The sequence below is a fragment of the Pseudophryne corroboree genome, unplaced genomic scaffold (assembly GCF_028390025.1).
Source record: "Pseudophryne corroboree isolate aPseCor3 unplaced genomic scaffold, aPseCor3.hap2 scaffold_225, whole genome shotgun sequence".
Lineage (NCBI taxonomy): Eukaryota > Metazoa > Chordata > Amphibia > Anura > Myobatrachidae > Pseudophryne > Pseudophryne corroboree.
In genome coordinates, this window is record NW_026968900.1 from 845,717 (window position 1) to 867,870 (window position 22,154).

Sequence of the window (22,154 nt, forward strand, 5' to 3'; positions counted from 1 at the left end):
TTCTTTGTCTTATAAACTGCTGGAACACACAGCTGCTAGACTGACTTCAAATATATATATTACTTTGTAACAGTCTTATAGTAAAGAGACTGTTACACACTGTCATTTAGTTATCTCAAGGTTAGCAGATTCTGTGTGAGGATAGTGTTCTGTTAGAACATGCAGCTGCTAGGCTGACTCATAGAAAATGTATCCATTTGTAACAAATGACACATACAGCATTAAATTAATATCTATAGCAGCCCATGTGACATCTCTACTCTTATCATAATTGTCTGGTTATTGCCAATCTGGACAGCAGGAGTGATATATATTCACTAGTCCCAATATCCCATCATATAAATATACCCACACTGATATACTTTCTTATCAAGAGTTATTAGTAGCTATCTGTATGCACTTTAGACATTGTATCTGCTAAGTGACATCATATCTAGTGTATTCCTTTCTTATAGCTCAGCTTCTATTCCCTATTAGTGGAGACTAACAGCTAACATCATAATCATATATTTTTGTTTTATAACATTTCACATGAGTCAAATACACGCGGACACGCCGTGCCCTACACGTGTGTTTCACTGCATCTATGGCAACTTACATTAAAGCTAACAAGAAAGCACACTCGTTCTGTCTTTAAACTGATAAAAGAAACCCCAATAATATGGGGCATGCAAAAATTGAGATAAAACTCAGTTTTGCTCCTCTCCACGGAAATCTTTAATAAAAGGCGAAATATTTGTTAGTTCTGAAGAGAAACCAGAGCATGACCAAGATTCCACCTGTCGCCTGAGTGCCATGCCAGCAGTTCTCATTGAGCTCAAAGTGAGCACCCAATTTGAAAGAAAGATAGCAGATTTCTCACCAGGCTTCCCCTAGCTATAAACATGGTTTGTACTCTTTTCCATGTGTTCCCAGATCTTTCAAGCAATTAGTATAGTCAAGAAAGTTCTGTTTGAAAAGAAACAAACATTTACTGTCATTTCTATGCAAATGAGCTTACATTAAAGCACACTCGTTCTATCTTTAAACAGATAAAATAAAACCCCAATAAGATGGGGAATGCAAAATTTGAGATAAAACTCAGTTTTGCTCCTCTCCACGGAAATCTTTAGTAAAAGGCGAAAGATTTGTTCGTTCTGAAGAGAAACCAGAGCATGACCAAGATTCCACCTGTCGCCTGAGTGCCATGCCAGCAGTCCTCATTCAGCTCAAAGTGAGCACCCAATTTGAAAGAAAGAAAGCAGATTTCTCACCAGGCTTCCCCTTGCTATAAGCATGGTTTGTACTCTTTTCCATGTGCTCCCAGATCTTTCAAGCAAGTAGCATGGTCAAGAAAGTTCTGTTTGAAAAGAAACAGACATTTACTGTCATTGTTATACAAATAAACTTACATTAAAGCCAACAAGAAAGCACACTCATTCTGTCCTTAAACTGATAAAAGAAACCCCAATAATATGGGGCATGCAAAAATTGAGATAAAACTCAGTTTTGCTCCTCTCCACGGAAATCTTTAATAAATGGCGAAAGATTTGTTCATTCTGAAGAGAAACCAGAGCATGACCAAGATTCCACCTGTCGCCTGAGTGCCATGCCAGCAGTCCTCATTCAGATCAAAGTGAGCGCCCAATTTGAAAGAAAGCAGATTTCTCACCTGGCTTCTCCTTGCTATAAGCATGGTTTGTACTGTATTCCATGTGCTCCCAGATCTTTCAAGCAAGTAGCATGGTCAAGAAAGTTCTGTTTGAAAAGAAACAAACATTTACTGTAATTTCTATGCAAATGAGCTTTCATTAAAGCACACTCATTCTATCTTTAAACCGATAAAAGAAAATCCAAAAAGATGGGGCATGCAAAAATTGAGGTAAAACTCAGTTTTGCTCCTCTCCACGGAAATCTTTAGTAAAAGGCGAAAGATTTGTTCGTTCTGAAGAGAAGCCAGAGCATGACCAAGATTTTCATCTGAAAATATGTGTTCTCCCTGCAGTTGTTGTCCCCAGATGAGAGTTCCCTTGTGCTGCCTCAGTTGAATCTCCTTTACTTGACAGAGATGTGCCTGAGCAGCGGCCCTCCCCAGCCCTATCCCAAATCATACTTATTTTGCATAGGAGATACCATGGTCATGAAGATTGTTCTCCCAGGGTGAGGTTCATTCATTGCATTCTGGGTATGCTGACCCCTGTGATTTCCCCAATGTGGGAAACTCGACTGCATTATTTGTGGTAGTGGGGGACTGTGTTTGTGCTTTCCTCTGGTCAGCTCTGGTAAAAGTCAGATTTCTTTGTCTCAGATCTTCCTCTAGCCTTGTTCTTCTTTCGAGAGTTCCCTTGTGCTGCCTCAGTTGGATCTCCTTCACTTGACAGGGGGTGCCCGAGCAGCAATCCTCCACAGCTCTAGCCCAACTCCTACTTACCTGCCAGGTGAGATACTATGATCTTCACTGTTAGGGCAATCAGGATGTGGAATTCCCTGCCAGGGAAGGTGGTAATGGCGGACTCTGTAATTGGATTTAAAAAAGGAATGGATACATTTCTGAATGAAAAAGCTATCTAAGGTTATAATACTTAAAATATCAACATGGTTAATCCGGGGGTAACATGAGTTATAGTAGCTAACTAGTCATAAAACATTATTCAGCAAGTATGTAGAATCATCACAACTTAAAACAGGTTGAACACGATGGGCAATTTGCCTCTATTCAACCTCAAAAACTATGTTACTATATGTTACTATATTACTATGTTACTGTAGTATACAGAAAACCAAAATGCAATGAACAGTGATAGTGAGCACTGATGAGGATACTAGAACTGACACTGAGCAGCAAGATGCAGCACTGGACTATTAGTAATGTACTGTAGTATGCTGAGCACCACAATGCAGCACAAGACAATGAGCAGTGATACTGAGCACTGATGAGGATACTACTGAGAACTGACACTGAGCAGGAGAGACACACTACTAGTATTACTGAGCAGCAATAAGTAACCACTGATACTGAGCACTGATATTGAGATTTCCACTGAGAGAACATAGCCACGTCCATTCCGCTCTCTCTTCAATGCACGAGTAAAAATGGCGGCAACGCGCAGCTCTTTATATGGAATCCGAATCTCGCGAGAATCCGACAGCGGGATGATGACATTTTCCCTTGTTCAGGTTTTGCGAGTCAGGCGGGAACAACCGAGCCTGCCTCGGACCAGTGTAAACAACGTGGAGTTCGTGGGGAATTCGGTTCTCGGAGAACCGAACCCGCTCCTCTCTACCTTATACCAATCAATTTTTTTATTTTCAATCTAAGCCCCTGCAGTTTTCTGTAAGCATCTGCTTCGCTATGATGATCAACAAGTCACAAGGGCAAACACTCAGGGCTTGAGGCGTAGATCTTAGGACCAGCTGCTACAAGCATGGCAGAGGTGTCACTATCACTGGTGACACCCAGAGAGGTGGCGAGGGAGATTGTAATGCAGTGCGCGCAGATAAGCAGCGCAATGGTAAAAAGGAGGCATGGTTTCATAGGTAGGGGCGTGGCCTGGTGGCCTGAATCTACATTTTGTTGCTCCGGGTGTCCCGGGGGTTGGGGGCTGCACCCGGGGACTAGTGTGTGAGCGGTGCTGGCTCCTGCACAGTGAAAGGGCATGGCCACCCAGCATGACGCCTCCCTTCTTGACCATGCTGTAATTGCAGTCGCACTGCAGTTCAGCGTGATCATAAAAAATGGTGTAGCCTCCTGCTGGTGCAGACTGTATGTGCGCGCAGGAAGCCGCCACCATTTTTGTGATCACAGCGGCTGAATGTGATGTCATTCAGCCGCTGTGACCACGCCCCCTGTGTCTACTCCGTTGCAGACCCCATTTTGAAGCCTTGCCCCCGCACCGCTCCATCCCTGACTTGGAAATGGAGTGTTGCTGACCCACCTATCCCCCCCCGCCCCGATTGACAGGCAGAGGCGATCGCATTCTCTGCGGGGTGCCGCAGAAAATGCAGGCACATGCGTATGCTCTTAGCAATTTTTGCAGTTGGATCGCTTATTGTGATTGCAATCCAACCTGAATCAGGCCCTATTACCTATCACAATGCGCTGCGGGCAGTACAAAATTGGGTTAATATAGGAGAAAAACCCCCAGACCTGTGCTCCTTAACTGTACCTGGTGGCTAGTGGAGCGGCTGCCCAGTAATCAGTGTCCACGCCAGTGCGCACACGGTCCACCCCCTACGGCCACGCTCCCCTTCATCAGCGTCCTCGTGATCCGGAAGGGTGGTGTGTGTGTGACTGACCTTAGGATGAAACCGGACCCTCCGCTGCAGTGACCCAGCAACCAGGGCACGGGAGTATACAGCGCCGCTGGGAGTGATGAAGCTGCAGTAAAGATGTCTATTAGACCTAGCCTGCTGCAGCCCTTGTAGATTCTCATAAAACAAGTTCTTCTTTTCTTGTCAAAATTTATAGCTAAGAATAGGCTGCCTGAGGCAGGCCCCTGTTAAGTGGCCTGCTACTGAAGGCACCAACTACAAACTGAGCTCCCTGTTCATGGAAGCGGGGTTATAGAGGAGAATGCACTGAGCATCTTGGGAACAGTCAAAAGCTTTGAGCCGGTTGGTGCCTCAGATCAAGATCCTACTCTACACCCCAATGTGAATCCTTGTGGAGTCCAGTGTACCCCACAGAAGAAATTAATGTGTCACACCCATTGGCAGCAACCTTAGAATAGCTGCTGACGGGCACAATTGAGAAAGGAAGGGGGGGGGGGGACATTTGAATCCAGCACATAAATGCAATTCAAATATGTAATTTGTACCTTCCTATTTTAAAATATAATGGATGAACCTCACCCTGTGAGAACAATCTTCATGATCAAGAGATCTCATATGCAAAATAAGTATGAGTTGGGATAGGGCTGGGGAGGGTGGCTGCTCGGGCAGCCCCTCCCCCGTCAAGTTAAGGAGATTCAACTGAGGAAGCACAAGGGAACTCTCGTCTGGGGACAACAACTGCAGGGAGACCACATCTTTTCAGATGAACATGGGAGGGCGGAAGGCTGCCTAATACTGAAGCACCATCAAATATCAAACCATATGCAACATCTAGTACAAGCCTTCCTGGGGGAAGGTCTGCAGCAGACGGATTTGCATACAGTGATGTTATTCAAGCAGTGGGCCAAAGTTGGCTGGAACCCTCATCTGCATATGAAAAGAGAAAAGGGGCGTGCAGGGCATGGCGGCCTTTTGCAGTGCTTGGATGACCCCTAGTTCTCATTAAACACCCCCACCCTCCTTTGGTGTGGGGCTCATGTTGGCCATGCCCCATCCCCTGAAGCATTCAAGCTGATTTCTTGCAGCAGCTGGGCACTGTAACAGCTCCAGAGCTGTTCTGTAAGGCAAGTAAAAGGGTGTGGGCCCTGCAGCACCACCTGTAGTTTGCATTGTGCGTTGGAAGGCACAAAGTAAGCAGACGGGAGGAGAAGTCAGGATCGTGCGCAAGGGCATCCTTTTCTCTTAGTCCGTAGAGGATGCTGGGGTCACATTAAGAACCATGGGGTATAGACGGGATCCGCAAGAGACATGGGCACTTTAAGACTATCAAAGGGTGTGAACTGGCTCCTCCCTCTATGCCCCTCCTCCAGACTCCAGTTATAGGAACTGTGCCCATGGAGACGGACATTTCGAGGAAAGGATTTATTGTTAAACTAAGGTGAGCATCTTACCAGCTCACACCTTAAGCATGCCGCAGAACGTGGCATTCAACAGAACACAAGCCAACGGCATGAATAATTGCAGCAAAAAGCTGACCAGAACCATAACACAACATGTGTATAACCACAAGTAATAACTGCAGACACAGTATGGACTGGGACGGGTGCCCAGCATCCTCTACAGACTAAGAGAAAAGGATTTACCGGTAGGTATTAAAATCCTATTTTCTCATACGACCTAGAGGATGCTGGGGTCACATTAAGAACCATGGGGTTATACCAAAGCTCTTGAACGGGTGGAAGAGTGCGTACGACTCTGCAGCACCGAATGACCCAACTTGAAGTTATCATCGGCCAAGGTATCAAACTTGTAAAACTTAGCAAAAGTGTTTACTAAATAGCTGCTCGGCAAAGTTGCAATGCCGAGACTCCCCGACCAGCTGCCCAGGATGAACCCACCTTTCTAGTAGAATGGGTCTTCACCTAATTCAGTAACGGCAATCCTGCCATGGAATGAGCATGCTGAATCTTACCACAGATCCAGCGCATAATGGTCTACATGGAAGCAGGACACCCAATCCTGTTGGGAGCATACAGGACAAACAGAGCCTCTGTTTTCCTAATCTGAACCGTTCTGGTGACATAAATTTTCAAAGTTCTGACCACAGCCAGAGACTTTGACTCAACGAAGGTGTCAGTGGCCAAAGGCACCATGTGGAAAGATGAACCACCTTCGGCAGAAATTGTTGACGTGTCCTCAATTCTGCTCTATCTTCATGAAAGATCAAATAAAGGCTCTTGTGATACTGCATGGTTTGTACTGTTTTCCATGTGCTCCCAGATCTTTCAAGCAAGTAGCATGGTCAAGAAAGTTCTGTTTGAAAAGAAACAAACATTTACTGTCATTGTTATGCAAATAAACTTACATTAAAGCTAACCAGAAAGCACACTCGTTCTGTCTTTAAACTGATAAAAGAAACCCCAATAATATGGGCATACCTCCCAACTTTGTCGGCTCGCAAAGAGGGACACACGCGCGGCGAAGTCGCACGCGCTCCCAAAAAGGGCGTGGCCTAAGTAAAAAGGGGCATGGCTTCGCGGGAGGACCCGCGATCGCGAGTCACGCCCCCGTTTTCGGCACTGAGGGGGCATGCCCAGCGCTCTGTGAGCCGCTGGCATGCCACCTCTCCCTCTGACTTCAGTGAATAGACGCTGTGCGCACAGCGACTATTCACCGCTGCTCTGCTAAGCAGGGCAGCGACAGACAGAGCCTCCCAACTGTCCTCCCCACCGCGGGACACTGCGGCCCGCAGGTGGGACAGCGGGACAGTCCCCAAAAAACGGGACTGTCCCGCGAAAATCGGGACAGTTGGGAGGTATGATATGGGGCATGCAAAAATTGAGATAAAACTCAGTTTTGCTCCTCTCCACGGAAATCTTTAGTAAAAGGCGAAAGATTTGTTCGTTCTGAAGAGAAACCAGAGCATGACCAAGATTCCACCTGTCGCCTGAGTGCCATGCCAGCAGTCCTCATTCAGCTCAAAGTGAGCACCCAATTTGAAAGAAAGAAAGCAGATTTCTCACCAGGCTTCCCCTTGCTATAAACATGGTTTGTACTCTTTTCCATATGCTCCCAGATCTTTCAAGCAATTAGTATGGTCAAGAAAGTTCTGCTTGAAAAGAAACAGACATTTATTGTCATTGTTATGCAAATAAACTTACATTAAAGCTAACAAGAAAGCACACTCGTTCTGTCTTTAAACTGATAAAAGAAACCCCAATAATATGGGGCATGCAAAAATTGAGATAAAACTCAGTTTTGCTCCTCTCCACAGATAATCTTTAATAAAAGGCGAAAGATTTGGTCATTCTGAAGAGAAACCAGAGCATGACCAAGATTCCACCTGTCGCCTGAGTGCTGTGCCAGCAGTCCTCATTCAGATCAAAGTGAGCGCCCAATTTGAAAGAAAGCAGATTTCTCACCTGGCTTCTCCTTGCTATAAGCATGGTTTGTACTGTATTCCATGTGCTCCCAGATCTTTAAAGCAAGTAGCATGGTCAAGAAAGTTCTGTTTGAACATAAATAAACATTTACTGTCATTTCTATGCAAATGAGCTTACATTAAAGCACACTCATTCTATCTTTAAACCGGTAAAAGAAACCCCAAAAAGATGGGGCATGCAAAAATTGAGATAAAACTCGGTTTTGCTCCTCTCCACGGAAATCTTTAGTAAGAGGCGAAAGATTTGTTCGTTCTGAAGAGAAACCAGAGCATGACCAAGATTTTTATCTGAAAATATGTGTTCTCCCTGCAGTTGTTGTCCCCAGATGAGAGTTCCCTTGTGCTGCCTCAGCTGAATCTCCTTTACTTGACAGAGATGTGCCTGAGCAGCGGCCCTCCCCAGCCCTATCCCAAATCATACTTATTTTGCATAGGCGATACCATGGTCATGAAGATTGTTCTCCCAGGGTGAGGTTCATTCATTGCATTCTGGGTATGCTGACCCCTGTGATTTCCCCAAATGTGGGAAACTCGACTGCATTATTTGTGGTAGTGGGGGACTGTGTTTGTGCTTTCCTCTAGTCAGCTCTGGTAAAAGTCAGATTTATTTGTCTCAGATCTTCCTCTAGCCTTGTTCTTCTTTCGAGAGTTCCCTTGTGCTGCCTAAGTTGGATCTCTTTCACTTGACAGGGGGGTGCCCGAGTAGCGACCCTCCCCAGCTCTAGCCCAACTCCTACTTACCTGCCAGGTGAGATACTATGATCATGAAGGTGCTTCTCCCAGGGCAAGGCTCACCCATTGCACTCTGGGTGTGGTGCCCCTGCGATTTCCCCAAATGTGGGAAGCTTGACTGCATAATTTGTGTTTCCCCTGGTCGGCTCTCGTATAATTCAGATCTCTTTGTCTCAGGTCTCTCTCCAGCCTAGTTTGCTGTCTGTTTCCACTTCTTTTTTCATGAGCCCCTCCCTTTTATACCCTTGTGCACTATCCTGACTTCTCCTCTTGTCTGCTTATTTTGTGCCTTCCAATGCACAATGCAAACTACAGGTAGTGCTGCAGGGCCCACACCCTTTTACTTGCCGTACAGAGCAGCTCTGGAGCTGTTACAGTGCCCAGCTGCTGCAAGAAATCAGCTTGAATGCTTCAGGGGCTGGGGCATAGCCAACATGAGCCCCACACCGAAGGAGGGTGGAGGTGTTTAATGCGAACTAGGGGTCATCCAAGCGCCGCAAAAGGCCGCTATGCCCTGCACGCCCCTTTTCTCTTTTCATATGCAGACGAGGGTTGAAGCCAACTTTGACCCACTGCTTGGATGACATCACCGTATGCAAATCCATCTGCTGCAGGCCTTCCCCCAGGAATGCTTGCACTAGTTGTTGCATTTGGTTTGTTGTTTGGGGGTGCTTCATTATTAGGCAGCCTTCTGCCCTCCCATGTTCATCTGAAAATATGTGTTCTCCCTGCAGTTGTTGTCCCCAGATGAGAGTTCCCTTGTGCTGCCTCAGTTGAATCTCCTTTACTTGACAGAGATGTGCCTGAGCAGCGGCCCTCCCCAGCCCTATCCCAAATCATACTTATTTTGCATAGGAGATACCATGGTCATGAAGATTGTTCTCCCAGGGTGAGGTTCATTCATTGCATTCTGGGTATGCTGACCCCTGTGATTTCCCCAAATGTGGGAAACTCGACTGCATTATTTGTGGTAGTGGGGGACTGTGTTTGTGCTTTCCTCTGGTCAGCTCTGGTAAAAGTCAGATTTATTTGTCTCAGATCTTCCTCTAGCCTTGTTCTTCTTTCGAGAGTTCCCTTGTGCTGCCTCAGTTGAATCTCCTTCACTTGACAGGGGGGTACCCGAGCAGCGACCCTCCCCAGCTCTAGCCCAACTTCTACTTACCTGGCAGGTGAGATACTATGATCATGTAGGTGCTTCTCCCAGGGCAAGGCTCACCCATTGCACTCTGGGTGTGCTGCTCCTGCGATTTCCCCAAATGTGGGAAACTTGACTGCATAATTTGTGTTTCCCCTGGTCGGCTCTCGTATAATTCAGATCTCTTTGTCTCAGGTCTCTCTCCAGCCTAGTTTGCTGTCTGTTTCAACTTCTCTTTTCTTGAGCCGCTCCCTTCTATGCCCTTGCGCACTATCCTGACTTCTCCCGTCTGCTTACTTTGTGCCTTCCAATGCACAATGCAAACTACAGGTAGTGCTGCAGGGCCCACACCCTTTTACTTGCCGTTCAGAGCAGCTCTGGAGCTGTTACAGTGCCCAGCTGCTGCAAGAAATCAGCTTGAATGCTTCAGGGGCTGGGGCATAGCCAACATGAGCCCCACACCGAAGGAGGGTGGAGGTGTTTAATGCGAACTAGGGGTCATCCAAGCGCCGCAAAAGGCCGCCATGCCCTGCACGCCCCTTTTCTCTTTTCATATGCAGACGAGGGTTGAAGCCAACTTTGACCCACTGCTTGGATGACATCACTATATGCAAATCCATCTGCTGCAGGCCTTCCCCCAGGAATGCTTGTACTAGTTGTTGCATTTGGTTTGTTGTTTGGGGGTGCTTCAGTATTAGGCAGCCTTCTGCCCTCCCATGTTTATCTGAAAATATGTGTTCTCCCTGCAGTTGTTGTCCCCAGATGAGAGTTCCCTTGTGCTGCCTCAGTTGAATCTCCTTTACTTGACAGAGATGTGCCTGAGCAGCGGTCCTCCCCAACCCTATCCCAAATCATACTTATTTTGCATAGGCGATACCATGGTCATGAAGATTGTTCTCCCAGGGTGAGGTTCATTCATTGCATTCTGGGTATGCTGACCCCTGTGATTTCCCCAAATGTGGGAAACTCGACTGCATTATTTGTGGTAGTGGGGGACTGTGTTTGTGCTTTCCTCTGGACAGCTCTGGTAAAAGTCAGATTTCTTTGTCTCAGATCTTCCTCTAGCCTTGTTCTTCTTTCGAGAGTTCCCTTGTGCTGCCTCAGTTGGATCTCTTTAACTTGACAGGGGGGTGCCCGAGCAGCGACCCTCCCCAGCTCTAGCCCAACTCCTACTTACTTGCCAGGTGAGATACTATGATCATGAAGGATCTTCTCCCAGGGCAAGGCTCACCCATTGCACTCTGGGTGTGGTGCCCCTGCGATTTCCCCAAATGTGGGAAGCTTGACTGCATAATTTGTGTTTCCCCTGGTCGGCTCTCGTATAATTCAGATCTCTTTGTCTCAGGTCTCTCTCCAGCCTAGTTTGCTGTCTGTTTCCACTTCTTTTTTCATGAGCCCCTCCCTTTTATACCCTTGTGCACTATCCTGACTTCTCCTCCTGTCTGCTTACTTTGTGCCTTCCAATGCACAATGCAAACTACAGGTAGTGCTGTAGGGCCCACACCCTTTTACTTGCCGTACAGAGCAGCTCTGGAGCTGTTACAGTGCCCAGCTACTGCAAGAAATCAGCTTGAATGCTTCAGGGGCTGGGGCACAGCCAACATGAGCCCCACACCGAAGGAGGGTGGAGGTGTTTAATGTGAACTAGGGGTCATCCAAGCACCGCAAAAGGCCGCCATGCCCTGCACGCCCCTTTTCTCTTTTCATATGCAGACGAGGGTTGAAGCCAACTTTGACCCACTGCTTGGATGACATCACCGTATGCAAATCCATCTGCTGCAGGCCTTCCCCCAGGAATGCTTGCACTAGTTGTTGCATTTGGTTTGTTGTTTGGGGGTGCTTCAGTATTAGGCAGCCTTCTGCCCTCCCATGTTCATCTGAAAATATGTGTTCTCCCTGCAGTTGTTGTCCCCAGATGAGAGTTCCCTTGTGCTGCCTCAGTTGAATCTCCTTTACTTGACAGAGATGTGCCTGAGCAGCGGCCCTCCCCAGCCCTATCCCAAATCATACTTATTTTGCATAGGAGATACCATGGTCATGAAGATTGTTCTCCCAGGGTGAGGTTCATTCATTGCATTCTGGGTATGCTGACCCCTGTGATTTCCCCAAATGTGGGAAACTCGACTGCATTATTTGTGGTAGTGGGGGACTGTGTTTGTGCTTTCCTCTGGTCAGCTCTGGTAAAAGTCAGATTTATTTGTCTCAGATCTTCCTCTAGCCTTGTTCTTCTTTCGAGAGTTTCCTTGTGCTGCCTCAGTTGGATCTCTTTCACTTGACAGGGGGGTGCCCGAGCAGCGACCCTCCCCAGCTCTAGCCCAACTCCTACTTACCTGCCAGGTGAGATACTATGATCATGAAGGTGCTTCTCCCAGGGCAAGGCTCACCCATTGCACTCTGATTTCCCCAAATGTGGGAAGCTTGACTGCATAATTTGTGTTTCCCCTGGTCGGCTCTCGTATAATTCAGATCTCTTTGTCTCAGGTCTCTCTCCAGCCTAGTTTGCTGTCTGTTTCCACTTCTTTTTTCATGAGCCCCTCCCTTTTATACCCTTGTGCACTATCCTGACTTCTCCTCCTGTCTGCTTACTTTGTGCCTTCCAATGCACAATGCAAACTACAGGTAGTGCTGTAGGGCCCACACCCTTTTACTTGCCGTACAGAGCAGCTCTGGAGCTGTTACAGTGCCCAGCTACTGCAAGAAATCAGCTTGAATGCTTCAGGGGATGGGGCATGGCCAACATGAGCCCCACACCAAAGGAGGGTGGGGTGTTTAATGCGAACTAGGGGTCATCCAAGCACCGCAAAAGGCCGCCAAGCCCTGCACGCCCCTTTTCTCTTTTCATATGCAGATGAGGGTTGAAGCCAACTTTGACCCACTGCTTGGATGACATCACCGTATGCAAATCCGTCTTCTGCAGAACTTCCCCCAGGAATGCTTGCACTTGTTGTTGCATTTGGTTTGTTGTTTGGGGGTGCTTCAGTATTAGGCAGCCTTCTGCCCTCCCATGTTCATCTGAAAATATGTGTTCTCCCTGCAGTTGTTGTCCCCAGATGAGAGTTCCCTTGTGCTGCCTCAGTTGAATCTCCTTTACTTGACAGAGATGTGCATGAGCAGCGGCCCTCCCCAGCCCTATCCCAAATCATACTTATTTTGCATAGGAGATACCATGGTCATGAAGATTACTCTCCCAGGGTGAGGTTCATTCATTGCATTCTGGGTATGCTGACCCCTGTGATTTCCCCAAATGTGGGAAACGTGACTGCTTTATTTGTTGGCAGTGGGGGACTGTGTTTGTGTTTTCCTCTGATCTCTGGTAAAAGTCAGATTTCTTTGTTTCAGATCTTCCTCTAGCCTTGTTCTTCTTTCGAGAGTTTTCTTGTGCTGCCTCAGTTGGATCTCCTTCACTTGACAGGGGGGTGCCCGAGCAGCGACCCTCCCCAGCTCTAGCCCAACTCCTACTTACCTGCCAGGTGAGATACTATGATCATGAAGGTGCTTCTCCCAGGGCAAGGCTCACCCATTGCACTCTGGGTGTGCTGCCCCTGCGATTTCCCCAAATGTGGGAAACTTGACTGCATAATTTGTGTTTCCCCTGGTCAGGTCTCGTATAATTCAGATCTCTTTGTCTCAGGTCTCTCTCCTGCCTAGTTTGCTGTCTGTTTCCACTTCTCTTTTCTTGAGCCGCTCCCTTCTATGCCCTTGCGCACTATCCTGACTTCTCCTCCTTTCTGCTTACTTTGTGCCTTCCAACGCACAATGCGAACTACAGGTAGTGCTGCAGGGCCCACACCCTTTTACTTGCCTTACAGAGCAGCTCTGGAGCTGTTACAGTGCCCAGCTGCTGCAAGAAATCAGCTTGAATGCTTCAGGGGCTGGGGCATAGCCAACATGAGCCCCACACCGAAGGAGGGTGGAGGTGTTTAATGCAAACTAGGGGTCAGCCAAGTGCTGCAAAAGGCCACCATGCCCTGCACGCCCCTTTTCTCTTTTCATATGCAGACGAGGGTTGAAGCCAACTTTGACCCACTGCTTGGATGACATCACCATATGCAAATCTATCTGCTGCAGGCCTTCCCCCAGGAATGCTTGCACTAGTTGTTGCATTTGGTTTGTTGTTTGGGGGTGCTTCAGTATTAGGCAGCCTTCTGCCCTCCCATGTTCATCTGAAAATATGTGTTCTCCCTGCAGTTGTTGTCCCCAGATGAGAGTTCCCTTGTGCTGCCTCAGTTGAATCTCCTTTACTTGACAGAGATGTGCCTGAGCAGCGGCCCTCCGCAGCCATATCCCAAATCATACTTATTTTGCATAGGAGATACCATTGTTATGAAGATTGTTCTCCCAGGGTGCGGTTCATTCATTGCACTCTGGGTATGCTGAACCCTGTGATTTCCCCAAATGTGGGAAACTCGACTGCATTATTTGTGGTAGTGGTGGACTGTGTTTGTGCTTTCCTCTGGTCAGCTCTGGTTAAAGTCAGATTTCTTTGTCTCAGATCTTCCTCTAGCCTTGTTCTTCTTTCGAGAGTTCCTTTGTGCTGCCTCAGTTGGATCTCCTTCACTTGACAGGGGGGTGCCCGAGCAGCGACCCTCCCCAGCTCTAGCCCAACTCCTACTTACCTGCCAGGTGAGATACTATGATCATGAAGGTGCTTCTCCAAGGGCAAGGCTCACCCATTGCACTCTGGGTGTGCTGCTCCTGCGATTTCCCCAAATGTGGGAAACTTGACTGCATAATTTGTGTTTCCCCTGGTCAGGTCTCGTATAATTCAGATATCTTTGTCTCAGGTCTCTCTCCAGCCTAGTTTGCTGTCTGTTTCCACTTCTCTTTTCTTGAGCCGCTCCCTTCTATGCCCTTGCGCACTATCCTGACTTCTCCTCCTTTCTGCTTACTTTGTGCCTTCCAACGCACAATGCGAACTACAGGTAGTGCTGCAGGGCCCACACCCTTTTACTTGCCTTACAGAGCAGCTCTGGAGCTGTTACAGTGCCCAGCTGCTGCAAGAAATCAGCTTGAATGCTTCAGGGGCTGGGGCATAGCCAACATGAGCCCCACACCGAAGGAGGGTGGAGGTGTTTAATGCAAACTAGGGGTCAGCCAAGTGCCGCAAAAGGCCACCATGCCCTGCACGCCCCTTTTCTCTTTTCATATGCAGACGAGGGTTGAAGCCAACTTTGACCCACTGCTTGGATGACATCACCATATGCAAATCTATCTGCTGCAGGCCTTCCCCCAGGAATGCTTGCACTAGTTGTTGCATTTGGTTTGTTGTTTGGGGGTGCTTCAGTATTAGGCAGCCTTCTGCTCTCCCATGTTCATCTGAAAATATGTGTTCTCCCTGCAGTTGTTGTCCCCAGATGAGAGTTCCCTTGTGCTGCCTCAGTTGAATCTCCTTTACTTGACAGAGATGTGCCTGAGCAGCGGCCCTCCCCAGCCCTATCCCAAATCATACTTATTTTGCATAGGAGATACCATGGTCATAAAGATTGTTCTCCCAGGGTGAGGTTCATTCATTGCATTCTGGGTATGCTGACCCCTGTGATTTCCCCAAATGTGGGAAACTCAACTGCATTATTTGTGGTAGTGGGGGACTGTGTTTGTGTTTTCCTCTGGTCAGCTCTGGTAAAAGTCAGATTTCTTTGTCTCAGATCTTCCTCTAGCCTTGTTCTTCTTTCGAGAGTTCCATTGTGCTGCCTCAGTTTGATCTCCTTCACTTGACAGGGGGGTACCCGAGCAGCGACCCTCCCCAGCTCTAGCCCAACTCCTACATACCTGCCAGGTGAGATACTATGATCATGAAGGTGCTTCTCCCAGGGCAAGGCTCACCCATTGCACTCTGGGTGTGCTGCTCCTGTGATTTCCCCAAATGTGGGAAACTTGACTGCATAATTTGTGTTTCCCCTGGTCGGCTCTCGTATAATTCAGATCTCTTTGTCTCAGGTCTCTCTCCAGCCTAGTTTGCTGTCTGTTTCCACTTCTCTTTTCTTGAGCCGCTGCCTTCTATGCCCTTGTGCACTCTCCTGACTTCACCTGTCTGCTTACTTTGTGCCTTCCAACGCACAATGCAAACTACAGGTAGTGCTGCAGGGCCAACACCCTTTTACTTGCCTTACAGAGCAGCTCTGGAGCTGTTACAGTGCCCAGCTGCTGCAAGAAATCAGCTTGAATGCTTCAGGGGCTGGGGCATAGCCAACATGAGCCCCACACCGACGGAGGGTGGAGGTGTTTAATGCTAACTAAGGGTCATCCAAGCGCCGCAAAAGGCCGCCATGCCCTGCATACCCCTTTTCTCTTTTCATATGCAGATGAGGGTTCCAGCCAACTTTGGCCCACTGCTTGGATGACATCACCGTATGCAAATCCGTCTTCTGCAGACCTTTTCCCAGGAATGCTTGTACTAGTTGTTGCATTTGGTTTGTTGTTTGGGGGTGCTTCAGTATTAGGCAGCCTTCTGCTCTCCCATGTTCATCTGAAAATATGTGTTCTCCCTGCAGTTGTTGTCCCCAGATGAGAGTTCCCTTGTGCTGCCTCAGTTGAATCTCCTTTACTTGACAGAGATGTGCCTGAGCAGCGGCCCTCCCCAGCCCTATCCCAAATCATACTTATTTTGCATAGGAGATACAATTGTCATGAAGATTGTTCTCCCAGGGTGAAGTTCATTCATTGCATTCTGGGTATGCTGACCCCTGTGATTTCCCCAAATGTGGGAAACTCGACTGCATTATTTGTGGTAGTGGGGGACTGTGTTTGTGCTTTCCTCTGGTCAGCTCTGGTAAAAGTCAGATTTCTTTGTCTCAGATCTTCCTCTAGCCTTGTTCTTTTTTCGAGAGTTTCCTTGTGCTGCCTCAGTTGGATCTCCTTCACTTGACAGGGGGGTGCCCGAACAGCGACCCTCCCCAGCTCTAGCCCAACTCCTACTTACCTGCCAGGTGAGATACTATGATCAGGAAGGTGCTTCTCCCAGGGCAAGGCTCACCCAATGCACTCTGGGTGTGCTGCTCCTACGATTTCCCCAAATGTGGGACACTTGATTACATAATTTGTGTTTCCTCTGGTCGGCTCTCGTATAATTCAGATCTCTTTGTCTCAGGTCTCTCTCCAGCCTAGTTTGCTGTCTGTTTCCACTTCTCTTTTCTTGAGCCGCTCCCTTCTATGCCCTTGTGCACTATCCTGACTTCTCCCGTCTGCTTACTTTGTGCCTTCCAACGCACAATGCAAACTACAGGTAGTGCTGCAGGGCCCACACCCTTTTACTTGCTTTACAGAGCAGCTCTGGAGCTGTTACAGTGCCCAGCTGCTGCAAGAAATCAGCTTGAATGCTTCAGGGGCTGGGGCATAGCCAACATGAGCCCCACACCGAAGGAAGGTGGAGGTGTTTAATGCGAACTAGGGGTCATCCAAGCGCCGCAAAAGGCCGCCATGCCCTGCACACCCCTTTTTTATTTTCATATGCAGACGAGGGTTGAAGCCAACTTTGACCCACTGCTTGGATGACATCACCATATGCAAATCCATCTGCTGCAGGCCTTCCCCCAGGAATGCTTGCACTAGTAGTTGCATTTGATTTGTTGTTTGGGGGTGCTTCAGTATTAGGCAGCCTTCTGCCCTCCCATGTTCATCTGAAAATATGTGTTCTCCCTGCAGTTGTTGTCCCCAGATGAGAGTTCCCTTGTGTTGCCTCAGTTGAATCTCCTTTACTTGACAGAGATGTGCCTGAGCAGCGGCCCTCCCCAGCCCTATCCCAAATCATACTTATTTTGCATAGGAGATACCATGGTCATGAAGATTGTTCTCCCAGGGTGAGGTTCATTCATTGCACTCTGGGTATGCTGACCCCTGTGATTTCCCCAAATGTGGGAAACTCGACTGCATTATTTGTGGTAGTGGGGGACTGCGTTTGTGCTTTCCTCTGGTCAGCTCTGGTAAAAGTCAGATTTCTTTGTCTCAGATCTTCCTCTAGCCTTGTTCTTCTTTCGAGAGTTCCCTTGTGCTGCCTCAGTTGGATCTCCTTCACTTGACAGGGGGTGCCCGAGCAGCAATCCTCCACAGCTCTAGCCCAACTCCTACTTACCTGCCAGGTGAGATACTATGATCTTCACTGTTAGGGCAATCAGGATGTGGAATTCCCTGCCAGGGAAGGTGGTAATGGCGGACTCTGTAATTGGATTTAAAAAAGGAATGGATACATTTCTGAATGAAAAAGCTATCCAAGGTTATAATACTTAAAATATCAACATGGTTAATCCGGGGGTAACATGAGTTATAGTAGCTAACTAGTCATAAAACATTATTCAGCAAGTATGTAGAATCATCACAACTTAAAACAGGTTGAACACGATGGGCAATTTGCCTCTATTCAACCTCAAAAACTATGTTACTATATGTTACTATATTACTATGTTACTGTAGTATACAGAACACCACAATGTAATGAGCAGTGATAGTGAGCACTGATGAGGATACTAGAACTGACACTGAGCAGCAAGATGCAGCACTGGACTATTAGTAATGTACTGTAGTATGCTGAGCACCACAATGCAGCACAAGACAATGAGCAGTGATACTGAGCACTGATGAGGATACTACTGAGAACTGACACTGAGCAGGAGAGACACACTACTAGTATTACTGAGCAGCAATAAGTAACCACTGATACTGAGCACTGATATTGAGATTTCCACTGAGAGAACATAGCCACGTCCTCTCCGCTCTCTCTTCAATGCACGAGTAAAAATGGCGGCAACGCGCAGCTCTTTATATGGAATCCGAATCTCGCGAGAATCCGACAGCGGGATGATGACATTTTCCCTTGTTCAGGTTTTCCGAGTCAGGCGGGAACAACCGAGCCTGCCTCGGACCAGTGTAAACCACGTGGAGTTCGTCGGGAATTCGGTTCTCGGAGAACCGAACCCGCTCCTCTCTACCTTATACCCATCAATTTTTTTATTTTCAATCTAAGCCCCTGCAGTTTTCTGTAAGCATCTGCTTCGCTATGATGATCAACAAGTCACAAGGGCAAACACTCAGGGCTTGAGGCGTAGATCTTAGGACCAGCTGCTACAAGCATGGCAGAGGTGTCACTATCACTGGTGACACCCAGAGAGGTGGCGAGGGAGATTGTAATGCAGTGCGCGCAGATAAGCAGTGCAATGGTAAAAAGGAGGCATGGTTTCATAGGTAGGGGCGTGGCCTGGTGGCCTGAATCTACATTTTGTTGCTCCGGGTGTCCCGGGGGTTGGGGGCTGCACCCGGGGACTAGTGTGTGTGCGGTGCTGGCTCCTGCACAGTGACAGGGCATGGCCACCCAGCATGACGCCTCCATTCTTGACCATGCTGTAATTGCAGTCGCACTGCAGTTCAGCGTGATCATAAAAAATGGTGTAGCCTCCTGCTGGTGCAGACTGTATGTGCGCGCAGGAAGCCGCCACCATTTTTGTGATCACAGCGGCTGAATGTGATGTCATACAGCCGCTGTGACCACGCCCCCTGTGTCTCCTCCGTTGCAGACCCCATTTTGAAGCCTTGCCCCCGCACCGCTCCATCCCTGACTTGGAAATGGAGTGTTGCTGACCCCCCTCTCCCCCCCCCCGCCCCGATTGACAGGCAGAGGCGATCGCATTCTCTGCGGGGTGCCGCAGAAAATGCAGGCACATGCGTATGCTGTTAGCAATTTTTGCAGTTGGATCGCTTATTGTGATTGCATTCCAACCTGAATCAGGCCCTATTACCTATCACAATGCGCTGCGGGCAGTACAAAATTGGGTTAATATAGGAGTAAAACTCCCAGACCTGTGCTCCTTAACTGTACCTGGTGGCTAGTGGAGCGGCTGCCCAGTAATCAGTGTCCACGCCAGTGCGCACACGGTCCACCCCCTACGGCCACGCTCCCCTTCATCAGCGGCCTCGTGATCCGGAAGGGCGGTGTGTGTGTGACTGACCTTAGGAAGAAACTGGAGCCTCCGCTGCAGTGACCCAGCAACCAGGGCACGGGAGTATACAGCGCCGCTGGGAGTGATGAAGCTGCAGTAAAGATGTCTATTAGACCTAGCCTGCTGCAGCCCTTGTAGATTCTCATAAAACAAGTTCTTCTTTTCTTGTCAAAATTAATAGCTAAGAATAGGCTGCCTGAGGCAGGCCCCTGTTAAGTGGCCTGCTACTGAAGGCACCAACTACAAACTGAGCTCCCTGTTCATGGAAGCGGGGTTATAGAGGAGGATGCGCTGAGCATCTTGGGAACAGTCAAAAGCTTTGAGCCGGTTGGTGCCTCAGATCAAGATCCTACTCTACACCCCAATGTGAATCCTTGTGGAGTCCAGTGTACCCCACAGAAGAAATTAATGTGTCACACCCATTGGCAGCAACCTTAGAATAGCTGCTGACGGGCACAATTGAGAAAGGAAGGGGGGGGGGGGACATTTGAATCCAGCACATAGATGCAATTCAAATATGTAATTTGTACCTTCCTATTTTAAAATATAATGGATGAACCTCACCCTGTGAGAACAATCTTCATGATCAAGAGATCTCATATGCAAAATAAGTATGAGTTGGGATAGGGCTGGGGAGGGTGGCTGCTCGGGCAGCCCCTCCCCCGTCAAGTTAAGGAGATTCAACTGAGGACGCACAAGGGAACTCTCGTCTGGGGACACCAACTGCAGGGAGACCACATCTGTTCAGATGAACATGGGAGGGTGGAAGGCTGCCTAATATTGAAGCACCATCAAATATCAAACCATATGCAACAACTAGTACAAGCATTCCTGGGGGAAGGTCTGCAGAAGACGGATTTGCATACGGTGATGTCATCCAAGATGTGGGCCAAAGTTGGCTGGAACCCTCATCTGCATATGAAAAGAGAAAAGGGGCATGCAGGGCATGGCGGCCTTTTGCGGTGCTTGGATGACCCCTAGTTCGCATTAAACACCCCCACCCTCCTTTGGTGTGGGGCTCATGTTGGCCATGCCCCATCCCCTGAAGCATTCAAGCTGATTTCTTGCAGCAGCTGGGCACTGTAACAGCTCCAGAGCTGTTCTGTAAGGCAAGTAAAAGGGTGTGGGCCCTGCAGCACCACCTGTAGTTCGCATTGTGCGTTGGAAGGCACAAAGTAAGCAGACGGGAGGAGAAGTCAGGATAGTGCGCAAGGGCATCCTTTTCTCTTAGTCCGTAGAGGATGCTGGGGTCACATTAAGAACCATGGGGTATAGACGGGATCCGCAAGAGACATGGGCACTTTAAGACTTTCAAAGGGTGTGAACTGGCTCCTCCCTCTATGCCCCTCCTCCAGACTCCAGTTATAGGAACTGTGCCCAGGGAGACGGACATTTCGAGGAAAGGATTTATTGTTAAACTAAGGTGAGCATCTTACCAGCTCACACCTTAAGCATGCCGCAGAACGTGGCATTCAACAGAACACAAGCCAACGGCATGAACAATTGCAGCAAAAAGCTGACCAGAACCATAACATAACATGTGTATAACCACAAGTAATAACTGCAGACACAGTATGGACTGGGACGGGTGCCCAGCATCCTCTACGGACTAAGAGAAAAGGATTTACCAGTAGGTATTAAAATCCTATTTTCTCATACGACCTAGAGGATGCTGGGGTCACATTAAGAACCATGGGGTTATACCAAAGCTCTTGAACGGGTGGGAGAGTGCGTACGACTCTGCAGCACCGAATGACCCAACTTGAGGTTATCATCAGCCAAGGTATCAAACTTGTAAAACTTAGCAAAAGTGTTTACTAAATAGCTGCTCGGCAAAGTTGCAATGCCGAGACTCCCCGACCAGCTGCCCAGGATGAACCCACCTTTCTAGTAGAATGGGTCTTCACCTAATTCAGTAATGGCAATCCTGCCATGGAATGAGCATGCTGAATCTTACCACAGATCCAGCGCATAATGGTCTACATGGAAGCAGGACACCCAATCCTGTTGGGAGCATACAGGACAAACAGAGCCTCTGTTTTCCTAATCTGAACCGTTCTGGTGACATAAATTTTCAAAGTTCTGACCACAGCCAGAGACTTTGACTCAACGAAGGTGTCAGTGGCCAAAGGCACCATGTGGAAAGATGAACCACCTTCGGCAGAAATTGTTGACGTGTCCTCAATTCTGCTCTATCTTCATGAAAGATCAAATAAAGGCTCTTGTGATACTGCATGGTTTGTACTGTTTTCCATGTGCTCCCAGATCTTTCAAGCAAGTAGCATGGTCAAGAAAGTTCTGTTTGAAAAGAAACAACATTTACTGTCATTGTTATAGAATTTGGGAGAAAAAACAAGAAGAAATCTGCACTGTTGACGCACTGGACAGAATGAATGAATCATAAAATATAACCTTTATTAAGTATGTATTAAAATTGGATAAATATTAATATTATTATCCCAAACTGCAGTGAAACATAAATGTTAAAATCACAGAACTAACATACATGTGCATAAGAAGAATAAAGAGATGTGAAAAAAAGGTTTAAAAAGCGTGTCCGTGTGTGATTATTTTTGAAGGCACAACCCTGGCGGGGTTGTTTATATAGATATATATGTTGCTAATAATCACTTTCTAGCGTAATGTTATTAAATAGCTGTTAGTATCT

General features: G+C 47.8%; 24 non-coding genes across 24 annotated transcripts; 17 read left to right on the forward strand and 7 right to left on the reverse strand.

The window, feature by feature from the left end:
• Positions 1–649: 649 nt before the first annotated feature.
• Positions 650–765, reverse strand: LOC135009278 (U5 spliceosomal RNA). The gene has a single exon (XR_010208836.1). It is a non-coding gene; the product is annotated as a U5 spliceosomal RNA (small nuclear RNA).
• Positions 766–1,040: 275 nt separating this feature from the next.
• LOC135009251 (U5 spliceosomal RNA) lies at positions 1,041–1,156 on the reverse strand. The gene has a single exon (XR_010208810.1). It is a non-coding gene; the product is annotated as a U5 spliceosomal RNA (small nuclear RNA).
• A 286-nt stretch (positions 1,157–1,442) lies between these two features.
• Positions 1,443–1,558, reverse strand: LOC135009273 (U5 spliceosomal RNA). Its single transcript, XR_010208831.1, has one exon. It is a non-coding gene; the product is annotated as a U5 spliceosomal RNA (small nuclear RNA).
• A 270-nt stretch (positions 1,559–1,828) lies between these two features.
• On the reverse strand, positions 1,829–1,944 carry LOC135009256 (U5 spliceosomal RNA). The gene has a single exon (XR_010208815.1). It is a non-coding gene; the product is annotated as a U5 spliceosomal RNA (small nuclear RNA).
• A 144-nt stretch (positions 1,945–2,088) lies between these two features.
• LOC135009290 (U1 spliceosomal RNA) lies at positions 2,089–2,251 on the forward strand. The gene has a single exon (XR_010208848.1). It is a non-coding gene; the product is annotated as a U1 spliceosomal RNA (small nuclear RNA).
• Positions 2,252–7,064: 4,813 nt separating this feature from the next.
• Positions 7,065–7,177, reverse strand: LOC135009282 (U5 spliceosomal RNA). The gene has a single exon (XR_010208840.1). It is a non-coding gene; the product is annotated as a U5 spliceosomal RNA (small nuclear RNA).
• A 286-nt stretch (positions 7,178–7,463) lies between these two features.
• On the reverse strand, positions 7,464–7,580 carry LOC135009288 (U5 spliceosomal RNA). The gene has a single exon (XR_010208846.1). It is a non-coding gene; the product is annotated as a U5 spliceosomal RNA (small nuclear RNA).
• Positions 7,581–7,850: 270 nt separating this feature from the next.
• Positions 7,851–7,966, reverse strand: LOC135009259 (U5 spliceosomal RNA). Its single transcript, XR_010208818.1, has one exon. It is a non-coding gene; the product is annotated as a U5 spliceosomal RNA (small nuclear RNA).
• Positions 7,967–8,110: 144 nt separating this feature from the next.
• On the forward strand, positions 8,111–8,274 carry LOC135009016 (U1 spliceosomal RNA). Its single transcript, XR_010208606.1, has one exon. It is a non-coding gene; the product is annotated as a U1 spliceosomal RNA (small nuclear RNA).
• A 152-nt stretch (positions 8,275–8,426) lies between these two features.
• Positions 8,427–8,589, forward strand: LOC135009202 (U1 spliceosomal RNA). The gene has a single exon (XR_010208776.1). It is a non-coding gene; the product is annotated as a U1 spliceosomal RNA (small nuclear RNA).
• Positions 8,590–9,263: 674 nt separating this feature from the next.
• Positions 9,264–9,427, forward strand: LOC135009114 (U1 spliceosomal RNA). Its single transcript, XR_010208701.1, has one exon. It is a non-coding gene; the product is annotated as a U1 spliceosomal RNA (small nuclear RNA).
• A 152-nt stretch (positions 9,428–9,579) lies between these two features.
• Positions 9,580–9,742, forward strand: LOC135009093 (U1 spliceosomal RNA). The gene has a single exon (XR_010208681.1). It is a non-coding gene; the product is annotated as a U1 spliceosomal RNA (small nuclear RNA).
• Positions 9,743–10,413: 671 nt separating this feature from the next.
• On the forward strand, positions 10,414–10,577 carry LOC135009021 (U1 spliceosomal RNA). The gene has a single exon (XR_010208611.1). It is a non-coding gene; the product is annotated as a U1 spliceosomal RNA (small nuclear RNA).
• Positions 10,578–10,729: 152 nt separating this feature from the next.
• LOC135009226 (U1 spliceosomal RNA) lies at positions 10,730–10,892 on the forward strand. The gene has a single exon (XR_010208792.1). It is a non-coding gene; the product is annotated as a U1 spliceosomal RNA (small nuclear RNA).
• Positions 10,893–11,566: 674 nt separating this feature from the next.
• LOC135009126 (U1 spliceosomal RNA) lies at positions 11,567–11,730 on the forward strand. Its single transcript, XR_010208713.1, has one exon. It is a non-coding gene; the product is annotated as a U1 spliceosomal RNA (small nuclear RNA).
• A 971-nt stretch (positions 11,731–12,701) lies between these two features.
• LOC135009186 (U1 spliceosomal RNA) lies at positions 12,702–12,866 on the forward strand. The gene has a single exon (XR_010208762.1). It is a non-coding gene; the product is annotated as a U1 spliceosomal RNA (small nuclear RNA).
• Positions 12,867–13,015: 149 nt separating this feature from the next.
• On the forward strand, positions 13,016–13,178 carry LOC135009125 (U1 spliceosomal RNA). The gene has a single exon (XR_010208712.1). It is a non-coding gene; the product is annotated as a U1 spliceosomal RNA (small nuclear RNA).
• Positions 13,179–13,852: 674 nt separating this feature from the next.
• On the forward strand, positions 13,853–14,016 carry LOC135009063 (U1 spliceosomal RNA). Its single transcript, XR_010208652.1, has one exon. It is a non-coding gene; the product is annotated as a U1 spliceosomal RNA (small nuclear RNA).
• Positions 14,017–14,168: 152 nt separating this feature from the next.
• On the forward strand, positions 14,169–14,331 carry LOC135009176 (U1 spliceosomal RNA). Its single transcript, XR_010208758.1, has one exon. It is a non-coding gene; the product is annotated as a U1 spliceosomal RNA (small nuclear RNA).
• Positions 14,332–15,005: 674 nt separating this feature from the next.
• Positions 15,006–15,169, forward strand: LOC135009309 (U1 spliceosomal RNA). The gene has a single exon (XR_010208866.1). It is a non-coding gene; the product is annotated as a U1 spliceosomal RNA (small nuclear RNA).
• A 152-nt stretch (positions 15,170–15,321) lies between these two features.
• Positions 15,322–15,484, forward strand: LOC135009193 (U1 spliceosomal RNA). The gene has a single exon (XR_010208768.1). It is a non-coding gene; the product is annotated as a U1 spliceosomal RNA (small nuclear RNA).
• A 671-nt stretch (positions 15,485–16,155) lies between these two features.
• On the forward strand, positions 16,156–16,319 carry LOC135009012 (U1 spliceosomal RNA). The gene has a single exon (XR_010208602.1). It is a non-coding gene; the product is annotated as a U1 spliceosomal RNA (small nuclear RNA).
• Positions 16,320–16,471: 152 nt separating this feature from the next.
• LOC135009223 (U1 spliceosomal RNA) lies at positions 16,472–16,634 on the forward strand. The gene has a single exon (XR_010208791.1). It is a non-coding gene; the product is annotated as a U1 spliceosomal RNA (small nuclear RNA).
• A 671-nt stretch (positions 16,635–17,305) lies between these two features.
• LOC135009238 (U1 spliceosomal RNA) lies at positions 17,306–17,469 on the forward strand. Its single transcript, XR_010208799.1, has one exon. It is a non-coding gene; the product is annotated as a U1 spliceosomal RNA (small nuclear RNA).
• Positions 17,470–22,154: the final 4,685 nt, after the last annotated feature.